Source organism: Gymnogyps californianus, chromosome 1 (genome assembly GCF_018139145.2).
Source record: "Gymnogyps californianus isolate 813 chromosome 1, ASM1813914v2, whole genome shotgun sequence".
In the NCBI taxonomy this organism is placed as follows: Eukaryota; Metazoa; Chordata; class Aves; order Accipitriformes; family Cathartidae; genus Gymnogyps; species Gymnogyps californianus.
This window is the reverse complement of record NC_059471.1, coordinates 42,904,914-42,917,105: the sequence shown is the minus strand read 5'-3', so window position 1 is coordinate 42,917,105 and position 12,192 is coordinate 42,904,914. Positions and strand designations below refer to the sequence as shown.

The 12,192-nt window shown below is 36.4% G+C and overlaps 1 protein-coding gene across 2 annotated transcripts in view; it reads left to right on the top strand.

Moving 5' to 3' along the window:
- Positions 1–12,192, top strand: part of KLHL1 (kelch like family member 1) — a 264,033-nt gene that overhangs the window by 79,069 nt on the left and 172,772 nt on the right. The window lies entirely within an intron of this gene.

Below are 12,192 nucleotides of genomic sequence, written 5' to 3'. Positions count from 1 at the left end.
TGCCAAACATTTCTCCCTGCTGTGATGCTGTTCATATGTGAGGAGAATGGAAATTTCTGAAATAAGATGCTCTACAGCGACACTGAACACAGCGTCATTTTTAGCTTAAGATGATGATACTCTGATAAGTCTGTCATACAGAGTCTCTCAGACACTTGTAGTAGAATAATACTGAACACTGACTTGCCATGACCTGTACCTTTGAATGAACTGAAAAATATCTTAATTACTTTTGATGATAATTATTAGTAAAAAAATTATAATGACATTATAATTTCTAAAATTCTATAAGATTATCTGGTATTAAAGCAGCCAGTATATATGAAACTATGCTTGGTTTTGGATTGTAATTAGAGCTTAATATAGTTATTCTTCACTGAGATTTTGGTCTTAGCTGTAGCCTTTGAATTAGTGCATGCAAATAAAAATTCAATCCTAGAGTTTAGATTAAAATACAGAGAATACTTCTGAGTTTCCAGGTTAGCAAGTCTTTTTGCATTTGAACTCTACTGCAAACTAAGGGTGACCTATTCCCTGCTTGTGCCCTGGTTTCTCTGCTGAGGCACTAAATTCAGAGCAGGACGATGGTTCCCCAGCAGGAAAACTGAAAAACAGCCAATGGATTTCTGAACTCATAAATTAACTTTCTGGTGTAGAGAAATACTATAATGTCATCTTGGCAACTTGGACCTTACAAAGTTCCTTCTGCCCTAAGTGAAGATGGACACAGAGACTATTGTTCTTCTGTTTTACAGAAAAGTTGGTTATTCTGTATTTCAGCTCCCGTAATAATAATTTAAAACGGTGCAATATACAAGACCGCAAAGCCAAAGCTATTGTTCAAACACTAAAAGGTAAAACCAGACAGAAACCTTCATTAAAATATTTAAATTGCCCCAATAATTGTAAAAAATGAGAAAATAACTCCACTTAACAAGCAGTAAGAGATTGATCTATGTAGTCAGCAGCACACGTGAAACAGAGTCCACTTGGTTTCAGATAGGTAGCTGTAATAACCAGAAATGTTTCTCCTCTTCTTTCAGCATTTTTCATGTCTTCTTTCTACTCTCCTGTCTTATAAGAGCTGCCATTTTTCCTGTTCCTCCCTTGCCTTCATATACTCAGGTTCCCAGATGCCAGCTAAGTCCCCAGTAATTTCTACCCACTGGCTTGGCAATTGACACAACTCCTATGTTCCAGGATTTTTGCCACTGTTAAATGTGTTATGCATCTGGCACTTTATGCACCCCTGGTAGTTGTGCTCTGACGACATTTTTATCTAAATCACCAAGATCTTTCCTTTATGGGTATATCAAGTACGGAGGGAATAATATTAAACTTCAGTCCTTCTGTCCATCTGCATTTACAGTGTTCCAGAGCTGCAAGATTTTCCTTAAGGTGCCTCCCATCAAAAAGAAAACTGGAGGAATAATAATCTAAGGCCTTCTAATTTGTGTCCAATTTTACGTTCCTATACATTACTGAAATTAAATAAAAAGATTTTTTCAGAAATAATGAGAAATTTGTTGTTCCTTCTTGACAGTTACTTGGCCTATTTTTGCTTTTCACATTTTTCAACACAGATGAGGTTAAAAAAAAAAATTCAATGTCTGAATCTACGTTCTTAAACTGACAGAAAAAATACTTATTAGATACATAGAAATATTCCACAAATTGTATCATTTACCCTGTTTAATATGGATGATATAAAATATACATTTTTTACTAGTATATTTTTTGCTTATTTTGAATATTTTGGTAAACTGCATAGTTTGTAGAGAAGGAGACAGAGGAAACTGTAAGGTTTTTTTATTAGTATAGTTCATTTTCCCCACTATTTTTAAGACAACTGTTCATATTTGTATGCCCACCTTTCAGCAGTAAATTTAATTTCACATTTGTCATTTCAATTCTACAGTATATCTAAATCCTTCTGGAGCTGGAAAAATACCATAATAAGCAGGTTGACCATGAAATAATAGCCAAAATCTTATTTAGATTTTCTAATAAACCTTCAGACAACTTTACATTTGATTTTCTACTTCTCTGTGGTCTGCAGTCAAAAGACTAAATCTCAAAGAACTGGCAAAAACAACTGTTGAATTATGTAGAACTGAAAAGATTATGTTCTGAATAAACTAGAATTTTGTCCAACAAGATAAAAGGAAGTGAAGGGTGTTCTGAATTTTCTGGGTTTTTTTTAATAGTGTTTATTCTATGTTGTCTTAGACAGGTGTGGCTGGACAAGCGCAGACAAAGATGATTATTTTTACTGTGGCCATTACAATCCTAGAATATAATTTAATTTGGAAGAGACCTTCTAGAGTCTGATTCAACTCCCTCTGCTCAAAGCAGGGTCAAGTCCAAGGTTAGATTAGGCCATTGAGGGTCATATCCAGTTAGTTTTTAAATATCGTCACTTGTGGAGGCTCCTGTCTTGGCAGCCTGTTCTTGGTTTTGGTTATTCTCACTGTCTTTAGTGATCCAGCATGTGGCTTCTAGGAAAATTTGCTCCATGATCTTCTCGGTGAGGCAAACCAGTCTATAGCTACCCACATCTTCCTTCTTGAGTATGGACATGGAAATTGACTTTTCCAGTCTTCAGAAACCTTCTGCAATTATCATGATCTGTTAAAGATAAGAGAGAGTGGCCTTTCAGCGACATTGTTGAGGTCCCTCAACCTTTGGTCCTTGAACATATCCTCTCTGGTCCCAAGGACTGTGTATGTCCAATTCGCTTAACTGCAGCCTAAGTACATCTTCCTCTATTGTGAGTGATACGCCATGGATCCTGCCACTAGACATAGGGACCTGGGAGGCCTGAAAGAAGACCATGCTAAAAAAAAAAGAAAAAAGACTGAGCCAAAGAAAGCTTTATTGAGCAGTGGACAAAAATTTTCCACGGTCTTCCTTTTGCTGTCAAGGTAATTACAGAAACCCTTCTTTCCCATCACATCCCTTGCTAACTTCATCTGCGCTTGACCTTTGGGCCTCCCTAATTCCATTTTTGCCTATTGGGGCAATGTCTCTGTATTTCTCCCAGGTTATTCATCCCTGCTTTCACCTTCTGTGTACTCTCTTTTTGCATTTGACTTCAATCAGGGCTCACTTCTGACGTCCAGGGTTGTAATCTGCTACTCATTTTACTAACTTCTCTCAGGATCCGTTGTCTTAAATTCTGTTGTCTCATGGTCACTGCAGCCAAGTTTGCCATCAGATTTCACAGGTCCTTTTTTTTTTTTCCAGATTTGTCAGGAGCAGATCCAGCAAAGTGCCTCCTCTAATTAAAGTTTTTTACAAAGTAGGCTAGATAATATTTATTTTGCATTCCAGAGAACATATAAAAAGCCTGCTTGCAGAGGGCAATGCATGATCAGTAGTTGTGGAGTTTTTAAATTTGATACTTCATGATAGGTAGAAGTTTGGTAGAACATTCCCTGTACAAAGTTTATAAAATCTTATCCTAGATAAAATGAACCCTCATTTTAAAATCCAATTAAAACATATTACAAGCCATAGCTTATACTAAATATGTTACAAATTAATAAATACAAAGTACTCAAAATTATTGCCTAAAAAATAATGGTTCTCACATATTTTCTCTTCTTTTTAATACAATAATTTAAGAAAATGCAATAGATTTAATATGCTACAATATAGTACAATAAGAATCACTTTCAGAAAACCAGGACAAAACTTTCTACTTTTTTCAATGAAAAGTATGAAAGTGATATTTTCCTTCATTTTCCTTTGATTTAGAACAAATCAAAACAAAACAGTAGTGTAAAAACCAAGCACAGAAAAAAGTTTTGTGTAATAATGTCATCTCAATATATCTATTTCTATAAGTAAAAATTCAGTTAAGAAATGCCAGTATATTGCATTGAATGAAGTCAAAGACACCAAAAATATTTATGTTGCCATTGGTTCTTGTGCATCTCTCCAGACCCCTCCACAGTTCATAATCTCTGTGTCATTTCTGGTTTCATTCCTGATAGTACTTGCTCTTTTTTCCCCTCTTCTCCAATCACATATCTTGATTATGTCCTTTGATGATCTGTTTAAATAAGTTTTTCTCTAGAGGAGAAGTTATTGCTGTGCCGTAAGATCTCTAAAACCTGATACTTTTATAGGAAGTATGTCAGGTAAGCTCTGGTCATAGCCTGAATGCTGCCAAGTTATTTTTTGTCATTGGTGGTGTCTTTTGGTTTTTGGTTGTGGGTTTTTTTTTACATTGTTATTTCTCACAAAAAATGGGAGAAAGCCAAATTAGAAGGGAGGTCGTACAACATAATCACTGAGCTCTAGTTGCCCACTTGGAGGCACCGTGCCAAACTCTCAATCTTGTTATATAACTGCTTTTCACTGTTTGGGTGACTCAACAGGTGCAGGTGGATATCTGCTCCAGCGTGGCCTTCCAGGGGCTGCAGGGGGACAGCCTGCTTCAGCATTGTCTGAATCTCGGCTCCAGCGTGCCTGGAGCACCTCCGCCCCCTCCTTCTTCTCTCACCTTGGTGTCTGCAGGGCTGTTTCTCTCACATTTTCTCATTCCTCTCACACAGCTGCTGTTGCACAGCATTTCTTACCTTTTCTTAAATATGCTCAAAGAGTTATAGTAAATGGGGTTACATCAGGCTGGCCGCCAGTCACCGGTGGAGTTCCCTAGGGCTCAGGTTTAGGGCCAGTGCTCTTTAATGTTTTTATAAATGATCTGGATGCAGGAATCGAATGTACGTTAAGTAAGTTTGATGATTATACATTAGGAGGAGCTGTGGACTCCCTCAAGGGTAGAGAGGCCTTACAGAGAGACCTGGATAAACTAGAGAGCTGGGCAATCACCAACCGTATGAAATTTAACAAGAGCAAGTGCAGGATTCTCCACCTGGGATGGGGTAATCCTGGTTATATGTACAAATTGGAGAATGAGAGGCTGGAGAGCAGCTCTGCAGAAAGAGATCTGGGGGTTTGGGTTGATGGCAAGTTGAATACGAGTCCACAGTGTGCCCTGGCAGCAGAAAGGGCCAACCTGTCCTGGGGTGCATCAAGCACAGCATAGCTAGCTGGTTGAGGGAGGTGATTGTCCAACCCTACACTGCACTGGTGTGGCCCCACCTCAAGTACTGTGTGCAGTTTTGGGCACCTCAATATAACAAGGACAAGATCTAAATGATCTAGAATATAAAAATCAATCAAACAAACAAAATCAGGTAGATGACAGAATGACAAAGGAAGCCATACAAGAATAACCTGGGTCAGGAAGACCTGAAAGCCTGCCTTCAAAAACAGGCTTGAAGATCACACACAAGGATTTGACCAAACTGACCTCTATGGAGGAATGAGTTGTGAAGATAAATTAATAATAATGTTCTATTGTATCATTTTGTACAAAGAAGTTCTAGATTAAGAGAAAAGGATGACAAATAGACCTTAAAAGAATTTAGAGTCTTAAGCAGTCACTTATTCTAATGATTTCACAGATCTATCTCTGTATTTTCATCAAACCTAATCTCTGTGTTTCTGACATTTCTTCTGATAGTTCAAAAGAGCTAAAATTGAACTTTTCCTTCTCCTGCAAGCTTTTTTCCCCTTTTCCTTGTGGAGTTACAGTGAATAAATAAAATCATTAAGCCCACAAATAGAGGTTCACAGTTGAGTGTGTTGTCTTTCTACAGTCAAATATGTATGCTATGTCTGAATATGTGGGTTTTCTTCTGGAGAAAAATACTGAGCTCTGCTTTGTATTTGCATCATAATGGATCTTCATCAGCTCTTATCTTCATCAGTGTGACATTTTGCCTGTCCTGCCCATTCCCAAATGTTGAGAAGTTGCTTCAATTCATATTTCTGTCTTCTCTTTTTTTTTTCATGTTTCTACTGGTTCAAAACAGCATAGAGTTCAAAATACTGGCTGCAGTAGCAGATATCTTCAAAACTGGCACAAGGACACAAACTGACACTGGCAAAGTGTTTTGGGCAATGGACTTGGTTATCAAGTCTGGCAGCTGTGATATGTGCATTACTTGCGGTTTCTGGAAAAAACAAAAGCTGTGGTAGACATTGTGTGTTTGGTGGAAATGGTGATGTCAGATTTGTGTAACATTCCTAAAAACATTGCGGCAACTTAAAAGATATGATGAGATGTAAAATTGTGTTTCAGTTTGTACTGTAGAAGAGATAAAGAGCCACTTACTGTATTTACACTTAAATGTCTGGGAGACAGTGAAAAAATTAAAAGAAGATGAAACAAAGAAGAGAATGTAAACTCAAAAGGCATGGTCCTCAGGGCAAAGAAGGAACATCACTTAGTGTAGATTACTGGTATCACTTATACTTGTAGCTATGTGTTGTATAAGAGATTAAAATGGAAGAAAACTGTGTTTCAGTAAAGACAAAAAGGAAACTTTCTTGTTTCAGGCTTAATCGATTCTCTTCAAAATTCCATCTGCCCGTCTATGAGTTTGGGGAGGATTTTTGGTTTCTTGTTTGGGGATTTTCTCATATTATTGTTCTGTAGTTGTTCTAGACAAAATTGCATTTACAAATAGGTTAGTTTATAAATATTACTCAGATGGTCAGGGAAAAAAAAAGTTTGTCACGTAGTTCTGTTCCATTTTTCTCCAAAATGAGATAAGCACACAGGACAGACTGTCAATATTAACAGTTACGATGGGAAGTATGAGACAATTCTCATTAATTTAACTGTTACATACTCACTGACTGCTTCTTTACCCAATAAATGTGAGTTTCTATTATGTTAATGAGCTAATCTGATGCTGCTGAATTATTAGCAAGATGATTGCACTATGATAATGGTTCTGAGTGGATGCTGAATCCCAAATTAACTCTAAGATTATCTCCTGTCTGTTAACTGCACAGCAACACCTTTCATTTACAAAGACTGGGGAAAAAAATATGCAATATTTAGAATTTTGCCACGTGACTTTTAGCAGATTTTTTATTTCCTTTTTTCTCTGTAAAATGTGTATTTTTTCAATTTGACAGATACAAATGTCAAAGTGTGCATATATGTACACTCAAATATATGCATTCAGAAATACGAAAATTAAAAAAAACCTGCAATTTTAAGCTCTGAACTCTGAAAGAAATAAAAATTCATTTTCAATGAACAATGGAATGATTCACACAAAACATGTTTTTGAGAAGTCAGTTGAATGCATGTTACTATTGAGACTTAGTTGCTTTTGTGTACTGTTCAGATGACTGATACACAATCTGAGCTTTTTGTTACTACTAATTGAGATCTATTAGTCACTTAGAGCCTACAGATGCATAGATTCATGAAGTAAAGTCATTCTACAAAGTTAGAACTGACAGTTCATCAGTTTTTCTTTCTAACTGTTGTTCAATCTTCAATACTGTCATGGTTTGCAATGGGATAGCATATATTAGATATACCATGTTTTCTTTCTTACCCTAAGATAGCACATATTTCCTTTGCCTGTTGACTTTGAAAAAGTAAATGATTTCTGCTTTGAAGGAACAAGTAATGACAATGTAGAAAATGAAAGTAGCTGACGGTTTGTTGGCAAGCAAGTCTGAGACTAGAGGAAAATTCAGCTTCAAGAAGGAAAGCAGTTGTTCATGAACAAACCAGAGACAATGGGCAGAACAGACAATGACTGGCTGTACATACTCTTCACAGGCAATAGAAAGAGTAGCAGATGCTTTATTGGTTCCCAATATTCTTTTACCGAAAGTAGATTTTGAGTTCTGCATCTTGAAACACAGCCAGCATGAACACTTCAACGCCCATTGGTGAATTGCATCTCGGGGTCTTCCAAACCAGAGGTGGTACCTCCCTACTATTGAATATATTGTACCGCCCATGAATATATTGTTGTTCCAGAGAGACCGAGTACAATTTCGGTTTTGAGAGGAGAATAAACATAATGTGAACCCCGGAGAGACCGCAAAAAGGAACACAGACACTATTTTAACCTAATTGTTATTGTATTGTCACTTTGGAAATTCCTGAAAGTGTCTCTGATCATCAGGTTAGTCAATGGAATAAAAAGGTGCTGCGCTAATCCACAAGAGAAGGAGGGAAAACAGTCTATGAACAATGTCTATAGGTACAAACTAAAGGAAAAGCTTGCAATATATATGTGGTCAATGGAATATTTTTGTTCTCTTCCTAGAGACAAGATACACGACATGATTAGAGAATCTGGTTAGAATTTTATGGACAAGAATAATTTATGATATATCTCATGGCTTTCTTTACATACTTACAAATTCAGAAGACGGAGCCGGTTACAGCAGTAACAAGCCCAAATCATATTTCAGTGTCCAGAGATGGCAAAGAATTCTAGATTTGAAATGCTGACTAGATGACAGGTGGAGGTAGAAGGTACATATAGTGGCAAATTCTTCAATAAAGAATGGATGTTACACATTTAGCGTTGATCTTAAGCGAAGTGAAATAGAGTCTAAAGAACAGAATTGACAGATTAAGAAAAATAAAACGAAAAGGTGAAAAATGCAAAACAGATAAATTACCATTGATAAAACATAGAATGGAGGTTTCGACAAGCAAAATTCCTCAAGGTACCAGTAACTTTTACAGCAAACGCTCTACGTAGTTTTACACAGTTGTCATGGTTTAACCCCAGTCAGCAGTCAAGCACCACACAGTCACTCCTTCACTCCCCATGCACCTGCCCCCCCGCCCCCCGCTCCCAGTGGGATGGGGAGGAGAATCGGGAAAGAAGGCAGAACTCATGGGTTGAGATAAGAACAGTTTAATAACTAAAGTAAAATATAATACTAACAATAATAATAACAAAATACAATAATAATAATAATAATAATAATAATAATAATAATAGTAATGAAAGGGAATATAACCAAAAAAAAGGGGGGGGAGGAAAAAAACCCAGTGATGCACAATGCAACTGCTCACCACCCGCTGACCGATGCCAGAGCCGCGATACACGCCTCCCTGCCAACTTCCCCCTGTTTATATACTGGGCATGACGTTCCATGGTATGGAAAATCCCTTTGGCTAGTTCAGGTCAGATGCCCTGGCTATGCTCCCTCCCAGCTTCTTGCACACCTGCTTGCTGGCAGAGCATGGGAAACTGAAAAATCCTTAATTTAAGCTAAGTGCTACTTAGCAACAACTAAAACATCAGCATGTTATCAACATCATTCTCACACTAAATCCAAAACCCAGCACTGTACCAGCTACTAAGAAGAGAGTTAACTCTGTCCCAGCCAAAACCAGGACAACAGTCCATTAGGGAGTACAGAACAAGAAGATTTGGGTTTGTGCTGTATTACTGAAGCTGAGTTGAAAATGACACCATTTTCTACTTCATGTGTATTAAAGCCAATTGTAATAGTGTGTGTGGGAAAGACTGAGTAAAAAAAGGGAAAGACATGGCGTATCTGATTCCAAATTATGGACAACATGGAAGTGGGTGATCCCAATTAGCTACAGATCAGAATTCTGACATAGGAGATGCCAATTTAAAGTTGGCAGACAATATTTGGTCTCAAAAAAATTTATTGGTGTCTGGACATCATTTTTTCTAATGATCTTTGGTACTGAGCAGGAAATAGTCTGTGTACTAGATTAAATTTACTCTTAGCTATATTTTTGCAAGGCTGTTATAGCTTTTTCTGTATTTGGTAAGCTGGTGAGGGAGAGTACCACAGTCATCAGGAAAGGGAATCACTACCTGGTGTAATCCAAAGCAGTTGATCTGTTCCACAGCTTGCTCCTTTGTTGTCTTTTATTCAGAAAAGATGGCATTCTTGATTGTACTGCCAAAATTGTTCTGGAAGTGACAGCTAGTGTCTGCTTCCTTTTTTTCCTGAAATTTTTTCAAGTGCATGCATGGATATACCTTAGTATATGTTCTGCAAGCCTTAAAATTTAGGAAATCATGAAGCCTTCTCTATATATACAGTAAATGTTCGCCTGCTGTAAGAAGAGCTGTAGAACACCACTATCAGTAAAGACACCCAGTGTCAGCTGGTGTCCTCTACAGAACAACAAATCACATTTAAAAGCAATAAATGTTCAGCTCCTATATGACCTAGCATAATTTGTGTGGAAAAAAGGTGTGTCATGCCTATGAGTTTTCAGTCCAAGTAACATCTGAGATTCTACTCAGTTGGCAGTAAAATATTGTTAGAGCTTGCTTAAAGAATGTAAGTAATCAAGGTCTGTTTCTTTTGTTTGTTTGCTTCTTTTAATTAATAAATGCACCAACAATGTTGAGGGAATTCTGTATCAAAGGTGTATGTGAAAACAGTTGTGAAAATTGCAAGGAAATATTCTATAATAAAAGAAAATAAAACCTGATATCATAGGATAAAAAAGTCACAACTGGATTCAGTTATATTCTGTATTATAAAAGAAACCAGAAATATATCAGGCTGAATTTAGTTGTAGTAAAGGTAGAGGAGTCGCTTAATCTGGAGAAAATCTTTCTGGGTCCATAAACTCATTTTAAGCCATCAGTTACCTGCTATGACTCTCAAGGATGAAAGAGTTTATTATGTATTCTCACTGCCAGATCAGTAGTTGAAAAAAGTTGTTGACATCCTGAGACACCTGACCTTTGTTGATGAATAGGTCAACATGCCTTTAAACCAAGATTTAGAGCTGTTTGGAGCCTTCTGAGCTACAAAAAGCAGCAAATCATTACAAATTAATCAATCCCTTTGATTTCTCACTTTTCATTTTCTATCTCAACATTGGAACACAATTAAGATTTACAAAAGGTGTCACCTTTCAGAATTAAGTGTAATTAGCAAGTTCTTTTCACTTCAATTCAGCCTGTGAAGCACTCCCCAAGGTAAAAGTTTGTGTCTTGAAATCAGTTAACTTTTTGGTTATATTCAGGTGATGAAATAGCTGATTCATTATTTCTGTTAACTATTGATTAACATAAGAGAATTAGAAAAAAAATCCTCTTTCTTTATCACTCTGTTCAAAAACTTGTCTTGCTTGTTTAGGTGAGCTGCTATTTCACAGAACCTTTCTGCTCACTTAAGCCATCTTCTGTAACAGGGGGTGCAAACCAGTAGGGATAAACCTGTAAGTAAACTGGGTAGTGCTGAGGACCTGACATCTGTATTATATATTTTTCAGGGTTTTTCACTTTGGACTGGATCTTGTCTGGTCCTGTAGACTGAAAGCTCATTTGCAGCTGGAATCTATTAGATAGCTTCTTTGAATTTCCTCACCCCAGAATAATCCATGAGACAAACTGTGGAAAATCACAGATTTTTGTAGAAGTTTGTGAAAAAGATGTTATCCTTCTGTTATTTATTTTCTGTTCTCCCTCTGTTTTGTTATCTTTGAGTTGAGAATACATATACAAGAAGATTATATAATAAATAATGTCTGAATATAAATACTATAAATTACAAATTTAAGATACTACTGTTTAAAAATATTTCAATTGATCATTAACTGGTGTATTAAAATTTCTGGTCATTAATTTGTCCATTGGTTTTGATGCAGCAAAGGGTTTTGGCTTTGCTTTTAGCAAGTGACCAAGTCAAAGACTCACATTTGAATTTAAATGGTGGTTAATAAATCTGAAGCAACAGCTAATGTGAAATGGTCTCAAATGGAAATCTCAGTTACAGACCTAAATTAAATCTCTGCTAGCTGAGAGAGATTGTATCTCATAGAAAATCATCAATTTGTCATGTTCTTTCCTTTTTGGTGTGATTTTTTTTTTTTTTTTTTAAATCAAGCATCTAATAACAGTGAAACAAGCCACTTACAAATAAGTGGTCAGAAAAAGTATTTGAAGAAGGGTTATAAGATTTTTAGTTATCCAGAATTGTATGGTTATCTTGGTTGACTACATACACACTTGTGATACTTAGTTGAGATAATAAATAAACAAACATAGAAGTAAATGTTCCTCAGTGGTGAATAAATAAATAAATAAATAGTGAATTAGGAGTCTCTGGTGGTAGCAACAAAGTATATTTCTAATTTCATCTTTTTGTAGCCATCTATTGTTTTTATTAATTACATGAATATAAATGTGAACTGTTTATGAATTAGGATCTTCTAAAATTCATGTTTGCTAGAGTTGAACGCAACACAAGAAGTGATAAAACTACTACACCTAATCAGTCATTGCCCATCATTTGAACCAGAGTAAAGATCATATATATATGTTCTTAAGCTGCCCTACT